This window comes from Plutella xylostella, chromosome 9 (assembly GCF_932276165.1).
Source record: "Plutella xylostella chromosome 9, ilPluXylo3.1, whole genome shotgun sequence".
NCBI lineage: Eukaryota > Metazoa > Arthropoda > Insecta > Lepidoptera > Plutellidae > Plutella > Plutella xylostella.
In genome coordinates this window covers 1,768,782-1,782,004 of record NC_063989.1, presented here as the reverse complement: position 1 = coordinate 1,782,004, position 13,223 = coordinate 1,768,782, and the positions used below count along the sequence as shown (strand labels likewise).

At 35.1% G+C, this 13,223-nt stretch overlaps 1 protein-coding gene across 3 annotated transcripts in view; it reads left to right on the top strand.

Annotated features, from left to right (window-relative positions):
• LOC105388638 overlaps positions 1-13,223 on the top strand; it is a 192,293-nt gene that overhangs the window by 55,864 nt on the left and 123,206 nt on the right. Inside the window, exons 1-2 of one of the 3 annotated variants that reach the window (XM_048622957.1) lie at positions 3,196-3,290; positions 4,575-4,900. The exons of 1 other annotated variant lie outside the window; for it this stretch is intronic. The gene's annotated coding sequence lies outside the window, so the exon portion shown is untranslated. Of the gene's footprint in view, positions 1-3,195; positions 3,291-4,574; positions 4,901-13,223 lie in introns of those variants that run through there. One more of the 3 variants, XM_048622958.1, reaches the window with a different exon arrangement.

Below are 13,223 nucleotides of genomic sequence, written 5' to 3'. Positions count from 1 at the left end.
ATCGGTAGACGGACAAATTAAGGACTTTCTTTGAATTAGTTTTTACCCCATTATTTACCTGAAAAGCTAAAAATAACAAATTGGAATAATTTTTCCCTATGTATGACTTCTGTTTATAAAGTTAGGCACACTACTGTATTTTTTTTTCATTACATTAATGTATGTTGATTTAGCCAAAAGTATCTAAACCTTTATTTTTCGTGAATTTTTTGTTAGGTGTTGTAATGAATACATAATTGTAGTAGGTATATAGGTACATATAAATTATTTTTTAGAGCCTATTTAGTTTCATACATATACATACATAACAAAATCTGATACCTACCCACCCAATGTAGGATTTTGTTGAAACTATATTCTGCTAATCGGATTAGCTCAATTTGTCTTATTTATAATGTTGAACGGTGTTAATGGACGATCTTGTACAGGTAGATCAATATTTTTCTCACAATTACATAACGGCGCCTAAGGTGATTGCTGCTTTTTTGCATAACTAATGTAATTTAGTTGGGTTGGCTTAAGATTAGTTTGGAGTATATATATAGTATTAGGTACATGTATCTATTATTATTATCAGGAAAATTTTAAAGAAGAACTTTAATCTTTGTTGGCGAGTCTAATAAATATAACCATACCATCGAATAAGAAACATGCTGCCGTCTGTACATCAGTGCTCGTGTCCACTGACTTAGCTCGACCCACGAACAAAGCTCCACTCGATAAACCGGCGAGTAAATATTTTTGCGAATAAAACGATCGCACCTGATGGATTCATTTGCACGGTCCGAAAGTCAATATTAAACTTGATATACAAAACATTTATAATTGGTTATTTAGGTATTTAGTGCTACATACGTACTCATGAGCAATGAAAAAGTTCCACTGATAATAGCACCAAGACCTAAACGGAAGAGACTGCAATATTAAGGTTCATATACCTACCTAAGTGCATCAGAATATTACAAACCAAAAACGAACAAAAATATTTTTTTTTTATCTAAATTAAATGTTTGAAAAAAGGGGTCATTTCATGTCGACATTTTGTAAGTGCAATTTTTTCATTGCTAATGAGTGTAATTTTCATAATTACACCATATCCACAAAAACCAAGGGAGACAACACTGCTTTTAAATTTAGATATAAGATTTCCCTTGCACTTATATTCACTCGTTAAATTGCAGCTTACTTCTGTATAAATTTAACTAATGAATGAGTTTGATTGTTTCAGGTATTTTAATCAATTTAAAATTATAAACAAATGGGCAGTATTGCCACCAGCCATAGAACAACGCGGACTCAAGTATGGCAGCATCTTCAGAAATGATAACGTAAGTACCTGATTAATTATTGGTTATGTTATGGTTATTTATGACGTCCACCAGAAATAGGTATAGTACCTACTTACCCATACCGATAGCAGCTTGTGATGCTTACAAAGTTACAATATATAATTTTTTTTACATAAATATGTGTTACTGCTATTATTTCATATTACTTACATGATATAATAGTCACAAAATCAATGTCACTGGCAGTAGGCAACGTCTACATGCATGATACATGCATGACCGTAAACTCACTAACTGACGGTTTCACACCTGACGAAGTTAGGTTAATCATAACTTAAATATGACTAGCGCCTCTATGATTGGCTGATTTGACGCTGATTTGCACTGAAGTTCATGCATAGGTGTAGCAACTCCAGTGAGAAACTGAGCATAAATGACTAAACATGTACCTACCAGGTTAGTAGGGCAAACCTATTTTATAACTTGTTTTCACAGCAATATGATACGCGTAAAGTGCGTTGTATTGTAATATTATCATCTGTTAGGTAATTCAGTACAACATATAGGTACTAAAATAAATAGATAGATAGATTCAAAGTTCATACATTTTAGTATAGGAGACACTTTTTAGTATGGATAAACACAAAAAATAATTTAGTCATAATTATTATAAATAACCATAACTAGCCATTTCGGAGGCACCAAATTAAAATTTGCCAATATCAAAATTGGCAACGTAAATTTCAATTTATACAATAAACCAAAGTCAGTAAGTTACCAAAATTAAATTGTTCTCCTTCAGAACTGGCGTAATAGTCGGATCAAAGACCAATTTTACACAATGTACACCGCACCATTTACAATAACAACAACAACTAAATACTCATCGTGGTTAGAAATGGTACTGAGTATCTCAAAGTACTCTCACAGTACTGAATCCTGCAGATAATAATGCTCTCACGAGCAATGAAAAAGTTCCACTCACAAAATGTCACCACCAAACTTCCACTTTTTTTTTAAGTTCCACTTAACCTACTTTATTTAAAATTTGGACGGAAGAATGTTGTAAGTGATCGAGCCCAAAGAAAGCTAATAAGGAGATAATAGGTACTATTTACATTACACGTGGTTGTCTTGAAGTGCCGAGTACATAATGTACAAAACAACAACACCTACTTCAAACACCTTGTCTATTGTTTCATTGATAAATAATAATCGATAAGATACATTTTAAGAGCTAGTAAATTTTTAAACTATTTACTTGGCTTAGTATTTAATTATTTACTTAAGTGTAAGTACTTTTAATGTCTTATTTACAAAAGTAATGAATAATGTACTAACCAACATTCTGGTAATAAATCAATAAATAATCGAAATTTTAGTATTGGAAACTTTACTTAGGAAGTCTTGTTAGTAATCACTCTGTGTCCACAATTCTCCAAAGTTTGTAATATTGCATCACTTTAAACATTTATTTATATTACTTCATATAATAAACTATTTAAGTACTTAATTATTTATGTATTTTTAATTTAACTCTGACAACTGTAACAAGACAGTGCAGCTTTAACGGTCTGAAAAAATAACCTAATGTAACGTTACAGATTTAAGTAATATTTACATCAGTGAAGGAGGAGAACTGACCATTACAATGCCCACCTTGTAATATTAATTTAGAATCAATATTAGGTTGGTAAATTACAAGCATATACTCGTCAGTCAGGGAGGTATCGTTGTAATATAATGCTCAAAGACGTATCTATAATGTTACAGTACACGCGATTGCACCCACACACCTTAAAATTCCCTCGGAAACCCCGACTTCCTATCCCACCTGTACCCTTGGCCGCGTCCCTTGCACTTGACAGTGCCAAGTTCACCTGCCGCCGGTATCGAAACAAAATGCAATCATCGTATTAAACAAACGGAGCCGGCTGATTGTCGCGCTCCTGCCTCACTCGAGTCGCGACCGCCGCCGCCGCCGCACGCGCGGACAAACAGGTACTAACAACTAACCCTTATCGTGATAAAAAACACAACGATAAGAAAACGGAGTGCGCTAAAAATAACGTGATCTAGGTGTACTTAGTGTGGGTTTTACCCAAAATTAAAATAATAAAAAAAATAAAACTGTAGTCAAAAACTAACAGCAGATTATAGCTATCAGTGCCAATTGTTCTACGACCATTGTTATGGTGATCGGCAGACGAAGTGACGGTAGCCGCGATGCAAAGCGCACACCTAGGCGGCTAGAATACACCGAGATTATTGTGATGTAAAACTAAAACTGTTGGTAGTCGAGCTAATGATGCGCGAGTGACATCTTGTTAATTATTCTTCGCTATTGTTTTGTGTGTGAGCTGATCAGTTTTCCGGTTGGAGCTGTGAGCGGCGCGCGGTTTTTCCTTTTTCACTGTCACGTGCTTTCGATGCGAGCCGAGTGACGACCTTGCACTTAGATTTCATTGACAGATTACGGCTGAACCGCGAAATTGCAGCTCAACACCGCTCATTCAATGTAAGCGATGTTGCTAGCTACTCCGTGGAAAGATTTTGTATCCAAAAACTCAATTAGAACGATATTAATTCGATCAAATTTGACACCGAATTAATATAGGTACGTATAATCTATTAAACCTCCTTAACTGTAAAGACGAGCCTAAGTATAATGATGTGTTGACAATAAAAAAACGATTAAAATGAAGTTCAGACGTGCGTCACGAGTTTGCTTGTTGTAGAACAAATGTGACAAATCACGCGGTCTTCTGTCGCGAGATAAATCTGTCACTTTTGACGTTTCCCGCCACTTCAGCCGAAATTGCACCTAATAACCTCCAATGTGTTTCACTCAAAACGATAACCACGGAAGGAGACGTGTCTCATGCTATAGGGTCTATTTTCCAAGGCAAGGTAAAAATTTTCCGGTCATAAACTTACAGAGTCGTTTATCGCACATTACAGTCGTCGTAGGAATGATTGCTGAATTATGTTCTTGTCACTAAATTTTTCTTTGAACGTTTTCCTGTTTGCCACTTTACATTGTCATTACCATAAACCGAAATTGTACAAAAAAAGCTCAGTTGGCAGAAACTGTTTGTTTACTGAATAAGTGCGACTTCTTACTAATTTGTCATCTTTCATTAACATCTTAGTAATTCTATTAAAAAATATCATCGAAGAATCTCATCAAATTTCAGTGCCAAAATATCTGAAAAAAAAAAACATGTTTTGACACTGAAATTTATTAATTAATGCGTCTACGATGAATTTTATCGAATTACTCAGCAGTTCCACAAGAAGATACAACGAATCAGCGAACGACATCACTGCCGAAATAAAAAAGAAAACAATCGACCAATCAAATAGATCGGAAGAGGAAAACCTTCCAAATTCAAACTGAATGAAGCGACTCCGTCACGGCAGTTTGAAATAAGAACTTTTTTATTCTTCTAATTTCGGGACTAGTGATGTTTGTGAGTGTGCGTAGTGTAGTGATGTGCTGTAGTCGCGGCAGTGACTAGTGTTGTGTGTAACATTAGAAAAACTGGAGGTCGACGCGAATGAGACGTCCGTTGTTGGCTCGCTGACGACAGATGTCACCCCAGACTCTGGTGAGTTTGTTAAGGCATTATTTTATTATGTAAACAAGTTGTTAGGGAATTTTCCTTGCCTAATTAATCATTGCTGTGTTATGTAAAGGTTAAGGTAAAAGAAAATAAATCATTGCAATAATCGGAGATTCTGTCGCAAAGTAACATAAATTAAAGTTTGAATGGATAAAAAACTAGGTAGTTGATTCATTCAAGAAGGATTATAGGTACTTAGAATTGTGATTCAAATTTGGCTGAATTAAATCACGCATAAATGAGTGTATTTAAATTAAGTACTACAAGATGGGGTAAATTTACTGTTTAAATTTTAATTGCTTGCGGGGTAGGAGAGGTGTGCATTGTGCACGTAATGATTTTCACCTGTTTTGTTTCGGCCCTATTGCAATGAATGAGTTTATTGTAATCTCAGTGCCCATCCCCATTAAAATAAATCCAGTATATCTAAACATCATTTAACAAATCTACTTAAGTACCTATACAAATACATGCCTAAAACATTACATCACAAACATAAACTTGCAAAACTACAATATCTTGTTTAAATGCTAAATAGATAATCTTTTGGCAGCAAATATACCGAAAGCGTATCGCTAGCAGGCGTGGTTAGCGTAGTAATAACACTAATAACTGACACTCTATGAAATTGTTTGCTCGTCTATTAAATTACGCCTATTTGTCGTCTGGTAATAGATGTGGAGACCATCCTTCTTCCGTAGTCGGTATTAGCCGGTTCATCGTTGGAACTCATAACGAGAGACGTGGGGACAGTATTTTGTCGTGAAATTAAGTCATAAATATAATCCGAAAATCTTTGTCGAAACAAGTTCACAGTAGAAGGGCAGAACTCTGCTTAACTTGACGTTTTCAGTTATAAGACATAATCATAAACCTAGTCATAATTTAAAAATCTAAGGTGTAGTATGGTTACTGGTTGTATGAGTTAGGTATCATCTTAGATTTTTCTTAATTACGACTTAACTGAATAAGTTACCTAATACATACGTAGTATTATGGACGGCCGAATGGCGTAGTGGTTAGTGACCCTGACTACTGAGCCGATGGTCCCGGGTTCGATTCCCGGCTGGGGCAGATATTTGTTTAAACACAGATATTTGTTCTCGGGTCTTGGATGTGCCCGTAAAATGGCAATAGGCCCGCCCCCTATTACATTGGGACTAACATACACTCTGGCGAAAAGTGGGTGCAGCAATGCACCTCTGCCTACCCCGCAAGGGAGTACATTAGTACAAGGCGTGAGTGCGTGTTTTTTTTTTTTTAAATTAATTACTAGTTGTGTATCGGTTTCGTTTATTATAAATATGGTTTCTCATAGACATAATGTTGGTTACATGTTCATATGGCACACCTGACTACCTCCTAGATATGTAGGTCTTATCTAGTTCTAAGTCAAGGCTTTTCTGCTCACAACTAGATCGCTTGATTCATAGACTCACCTACGTCGGTCTTTGTGTTGTTTCAAAGAAAAACTTGTTATGTTGTAATATACTTTACTAATACATACTTTATACATAATATACATGTATAGAATAGTTGAACTACTCGAGGATAGCTTCTATCATTTGAGTAAGCAGAGATAAAAAGTGTCGGTTTGAGCAAACTGCCAGGCAGCCTAGCTTAAAAAAATATATACCGATGTACTTAGTCTGGAAGAACCGTGTATGTTGCAAATTTCTTTTTTGTAATTTCAGTGTTTGTGTGCAATCAAAGTAGGTTTATCTATCTTTCTATCTTTATGATTATGAAGTCTTCGTTTTGATTTATATGAAACTTAAATCACACTAACATGTTTATTGGAAACGGCAGGCAACTTAGTTTACTCGTAAGTACTTACTACATAGTCACATGTTCATTTAGTTTGCCTTTTTGTTATGTGTTTATTTTTATTAGCTGCTTTTACAAAATACAAAGAGCTAAATATTAGATACTTAATCATTATTTAAAAAAAATATCAGCTGCTTGATGTTGAAAAATCTTATGTAACCGTACAAAAAGAAGGATATTTATGGTGCGGAGACATGTAGTCTCCATTCCTCTTTACGGGACCAAAACCTTTTAAGGTTAGGCTTTGAAGGTTTACATACGACCAGGAACTAGTTTCCTAGCTCGCAGGTTTCCTCGAGATGTTTTCCTTCAATAGTGGGTTGTTTACATTGTACTTGAAGCCTTGAGTTCTTGTTTATGGTAGATCGGGATTCGAGTCTCGAGCGGGTCTGTAGTACCGTTAACATACACGCAAATACTTACATAATGTAAATGTACATACGTAGGTTACGTACCTTTTTCAATTAGCAATGTATAATTTATTATATTTTCGTGGAGTGTCGTGATTAAAAACTAGCTAAGAATAGCACTATTATTATTTACCTTAGTATATTTTAACGACCGAATGGCGTAGTGGTTAGTGACTCTGACTACTGAGCCGATGGTCCCGGGTTCGATTCCCGGCTGGGGCAGATATTTGTTTAAACACAGATATTTGTTCTCGGGTCTTGGATGTGCCCGTAAAATGGCAATAGGCCCGCCCCCTATTACATTGGGACTAACATAACACTCTGGCGAAAAGTGGGTGCAGCAATGCACCTCTGCCTACCCCGCAAGGGAGTACATTAGTACAAGGCGTGAGTGCGTGTGTGTGTGTGGTTTCAAAAAACTATGCATTTTACGGCTGGTGAAAACGAAACCTTTCTTTCTCTTAAACTGTTAATTAATACTTGCACTTACACGTGTAGGCGATAACAACTGATGAGCCATCACATGAGGATCCCAACATGGACTGCAGATTATACTCTTTGCTTTATGTCCGTTCGTGTTATGATATGAATAACAGTACCTACACTCTCTTTGATAACAGCGCAGGTGTTAATAAGATGTGCAGAATGCATCGTTGTTCGTGACTCGTGATTATGGCGTTTCGCTAAAATTGTGATAGATAATGACAATGCAATGGTTTGAATTTCCCTGATAATAATTATAAAGACGGAAGTTATTAAACACAGATTTACCTCTAAAAAAAGACACATGTTCAGCGAATGTTTGTGGCGATCATATATCGTATGTATTAAACATTTTATTTTGCCCAAGAATCCTAATTTGAACTATTTTGTTGTACCTAATTAAAGAAAGTTACTAAGCAAATTTATCTGATGAAAATTTACATGGAAAATACTCAGTCAGTTAAACTCTTTGTTGGCATACTGGAGTGTTTAAAAATAGATGTTAATAGTAAGGCAATCACAATACATTGTGAAAGCGCTTGCCCGCATTGATAACAAACAAAAGGGCTGAGGCAAATAGTTAATAATAATAATAAGGAAACAAACGAAGGATATTAACCAAGCCTTGAGACATAAACTGTCATGTCTTCTGCTCTAGAATTCGGCCTTGTGGCGATCGAGATAAAGTCGAAACAATGATAACATTTGCATGATTAAGGCGGGCGTTACGTTTGTGTGGTTCATTATGCGTATTTAAGGGGAAGTTTTTATTTTTATAAAGTTGATGTTTGGTAGTTTTGCAATAATAAATAGGAGTTTCATTAAAAAATTAAATATAAGATTGTTAGTATAAGTACACTCGTTTTCAATTTATTTATTCTGAGCAACATATATCGCATTGAATAATTACATAATTAAGTAGGTACTAATTTAACATGCATTTACAATACAATTAAATAATATTATAATACATTAAACAAAGTAAATTATTAAAATATAATTATTCACATGATCTATCATTTATAAATTCATTAACAGAATAGTAACATTTCTTTAATAACCATTTTATTAAATTTGTCTTGAAGTGATTGTATTTGCTGACAGATTTCAAGTGTAAGGGTAATTTATTAAATAACCGTGTATTCTGGTACTGAGCGCCTTGCAACATTAGCAGAACTGCGCCACCTTTGCTGGGGATGTCCTTCCTTCTTGTTGTCAGTCTAAATAGTCTTTCTTCGTCAGTCTCTACCGTCTCAGGATGCTTAGCCATATCGCAAAGTAGAACTAGCAGATAAAGACAAGGAACAGTCAAGACTCCAAGTTTAATGAAAAAATCTCTGCATGATTCCCGTTGAGATATTCTAAAAATTATCCTTATGGCCCTTTGAGCAATGAAAAAGGTCTAGTGACATAGCACGAAATTACTCCCAAACAATGTAGATACATCAGTTACTGATATTGACTTATGACTTCTATTCTATTCTATTCTATTCTCTGTGGGGGTGTAAGTACCTGCACCTGGCTCTCTCGAATGGAACCTTTGTGCATATCCCCAAGGTCTAAACTGCCTTCCTAAGCTTGGACCATTTCCACACCACGCTGGTCCACTGCGGGTTGGTGGGTTCACATATCTAGATGTGCTATATCTAGATATGCAGGTTTCCTCACGATGTTTTCCTTCACCGTAAGAGCGATGGTATACATTGTACTTAAGTTAAAAGAACTCATTGGTACATGTCAGCACAATTTTAATTAAGTCATGGTACTTATGACTTAATTAAAATTGTATTATATGTAAAAATAAAACTCTTCAGATACATATAAAAACAATACACTTTCACTAACAGAGGTATTGTAATTTTTCAGTAACTTTGACTGAGGATAACGCCAAATCCTAGTTCGTAGCAAACAATAGTTTTCGTAGCAATTTCGTAGCCGCTTTCACTGCTACGCCGATTCGTAGCCCGCAGTGCTTCCGTGTTATAGCAATATCTTACTATTAACTTATATTAGAGTACAAAAGATATTCAATTCAAGTCAAATGAATGATATTATTAAAGAAAAAAATCAATTGAAGCATCATAGTCGCAAATTTCGCATTCGATGGTTTGGAGTTCAGTTTTTGCCAGGGTTCGTTTTTTCAAAATGTTTAAGTATACTTAAGTATCTCTTTGTATAATTTCTGGTTCAAAGATCATTGAATGGTTTAAAAAATACTTACAGCTATTAACTTGTTTCAAACAAACCGTGCTACAGAACTAAACGGCGTAGAAATACAAAGATATAACAAAATTTGCATATTGCATTCTGTAATTAGCATAATCTTCAATACAAGACTGCAGAACAAAGACACAGAAACGGAGTCTAGAACTAAAAAAAACACTCAAGCAAGTACATAATGTGTAGAGACAATTATACAGCTTGTAGAGTTAATAACCCGTTTACATGTTTCGTTTAAAAGACGCTATTATTATTTAAATAATGTTCTAATTTTTATCTTGAAACTGTGGATGTTTTATTACGTACTAGCTGTTCCCGCGAGCTTCGCTTCGCCTTAAAAAGTTTTCCCATGGGAATTCCGGGATAAAATGTAGCCTACGTTCTTTCTCAAGGTCTAGACCATATGTGTACCAAAATTCTTTCAAATCCGTTCAGTAGTGTTGGCTTGAAAGAGTAACAGACAGACAGACAGACACAGTTACTTTCGCATTTATAATATTAGTTAGGATATGTACATTGTACAGGTGGTTGTAAAAGGATTTGGTGATCCGAGGTGGGGTCCGGTCCAGTGGCATTTTTGCATAATTCTGTACATTATGCTGTTTGCAGTGAGGTTTCATTGATCTTCACAGATCCTTCTCTCTTCCACTGAAAAGAGAGATTATAATATTTTAACCGTAGTTTTTAACCGACTTCGAAAAAGGGAGGAGGTTCTCAATTCGTCTCTATGTACGTTTTTTTTCATAGTACCTAGTCTGGATAACGTGCCTATTATATTAATTAATATGTAAAACGTTATGTATGTATGTATGTCGTGCTATGTATATTTAGGTTATAATATTTTTCCATACTTTGTATCTGTTCTGTACCTTATAGATTAGAAACTCCCCTTTAAATAAATTGCCATTGCTCGTTGAAGTTTGGAGTGCCAAACACAATCTTTCATTATTTACTTTGAGCTGTACAATTGCTAAATATACATAAGATAAGGATTTCAGTGTTTGTGCATCAATTGAGTTTCAATTGTAGTTGTGTGGGTTGCGCTCAACGATATTTTAATAAAAACTAGATGGAGTGTCAGTGCAAAAGACTCTCGACTAATAACACCCCACTTAGCTGAGATCTTATATTAAATTAGTTAGTTTAGATACTTTAGATGGTTGTCATAGGTTCCACTTAAAACGGTGTGACAGTAAACAAAATGCGACAGTTTTTTCTTTTGCTTTTGTATGTGACTAACCATCTAGTTCGTATATTGTTAATCTAAGGTTGCGCACGAGTTTCTTATCTGTCATCCCTTTGTGTGTGAATGTACTTGTGCAGGAATTTTAATTAAAGTAAGGATGTGCACGTATTTATGAATACCCAAGAAATACCTTCGTTCAAGATTGTAATTTTATTTAACTGCATTCTAAATAATAAAATTATAACGTCAACGTTTGTATAATCACAAAGCAAGAATTCGATACTTAAAAGAACCTCCTTTTATGACAAATAAATAATACATAAAACTTGACTTTTCTGATACTTAGATTATTTATCAATGGCAGTAATAAAATAACAAGTAATAGATTAACATAAGTAGTGAGACTTTGGAAGACGTAAAAAAAACACATTTTGTATTTTAAAAAAACTCTGTTCGTTTCTCTAGAACAGTAGAATACCTACTTGTACAGCTTTAGCAGGCGTTATGTAAACAATCTTAGCTTTGTTTTTTTTATGCTAAAGCCAGTTTAAAACAAATTAGTTACTTTCCGATTAAATTGAGTGTTCATTAATATTTATTGGTGATTCAAGACAAAGTTTATTATAGTGATTTGAATACCTAATTTATTCATTTACATATATTAAGTTTAGGTTATATGGTACTACTGTTTTTATGTACATAGTTATTATTATCTAATATTATCATAATTATTATCAGCCTCGCTGTACACCCGCTTATAATATGATAATAATAGTAGGTAAAGTTAAAGAAAAGGACCATATTTTCTTTATTACTTACCTAATACTCAGTCCAGACATAGGACGACAGGTAAATATTATTATAACGAAAATAGAAAACGTGAGTTCTTCCCTATTATCAGTACACAAACACAACGAATATTGGGAACACCTTTCGAGCGGGGAAAAAAGGAGAAATGCAATTTTGAGGATATTTTTATGCTTAGGAACATAAGCTTTCGCAGGCTTCCATCAAAAGGTTTTCCCGTGGGAACTCCGGCATGTAAACAAACTTATGTTGTTGTGATGTTTATACGTATATTCATAATAATTTTTTTAAGCATATGCTGCTATAGGGAAGTTCACTGATGAAATTTCACCTTAAACAAATGGTAACGTACAGGAAAGCTTAGTTCGGTACATCTGCTAGACCAAAGACCTTTAACACTTAGCCGGAAGTAGCTGGATGAGGACGGCCGAGGAAAGAGCATGGCGACGTTCCATGGGAGAGCCCTATGACCAGCATGCTGATGATCAGATTACATGCTGATGACTTTAAATATAAAAGTTTATTTCATCATCAACCTATAGCAGTTTACTGCTGGACGTAGGCCTCTCCCAAAGCACGCCACTGGATGCGATCTATAGCGTTCAGCATCAAATCATTACGAGCCTTTCTCAAACTCGTCACCGCATCTAGCTAATTTTCCTAATTGTATCATGCTTCGACTCCAGAACACGAATAGAAAGTTTATTTATGTTTCATGAAACCATTTCTCCGCACACCCAATGCGCTGAAACCTGAAATGCCAGCGGTCAACACGCGGCCTTGTGATGTCATGGCGCACCCTTGATCCAATCCACTGACCTCAACACCCCCCAGTGGGGCCCAATTTTGCCAGTAATAGGTGGGGCTGTCTGATAGAATGATAGAACACCATGGTGTCTATAGCTGAGTGTAAAACTGGGTCTCTCTCTCTTGGTTGTCTGGTAGAGATTGCTATAAGCAATAAGGATGTTTTTATGTATACTTACTGCTGTTATTATTTTAACCTTTATTTTTGTATTTTCTTCTGTTTTGATGCAAGTCCTTTTTGATTGTAGATGTAATGGTATTTTATTTTCTATAACATTTTATGATTGTGTAAATTCTCGCTTGTGTTGTGAGCATATCTAATTTAGGAATAATGGGTACATTGCAGCTAGAATTCCTACTGCATAATATTTTATTTGTTAATCAGCGGGAAAACAGACACGGAAACACAACATAGGTGCGACTAGCAATACCAACGTAATATACTAGAACAAGCTATATCCGTTGCTATCCCTAACTAGGGTACATAAAATAGTAAATAGGATCCCTCTTCATCCAAGGCCTAACACAGAGTCAAACAAACACATAAGGTTAGTTTAGTACTGTCAAA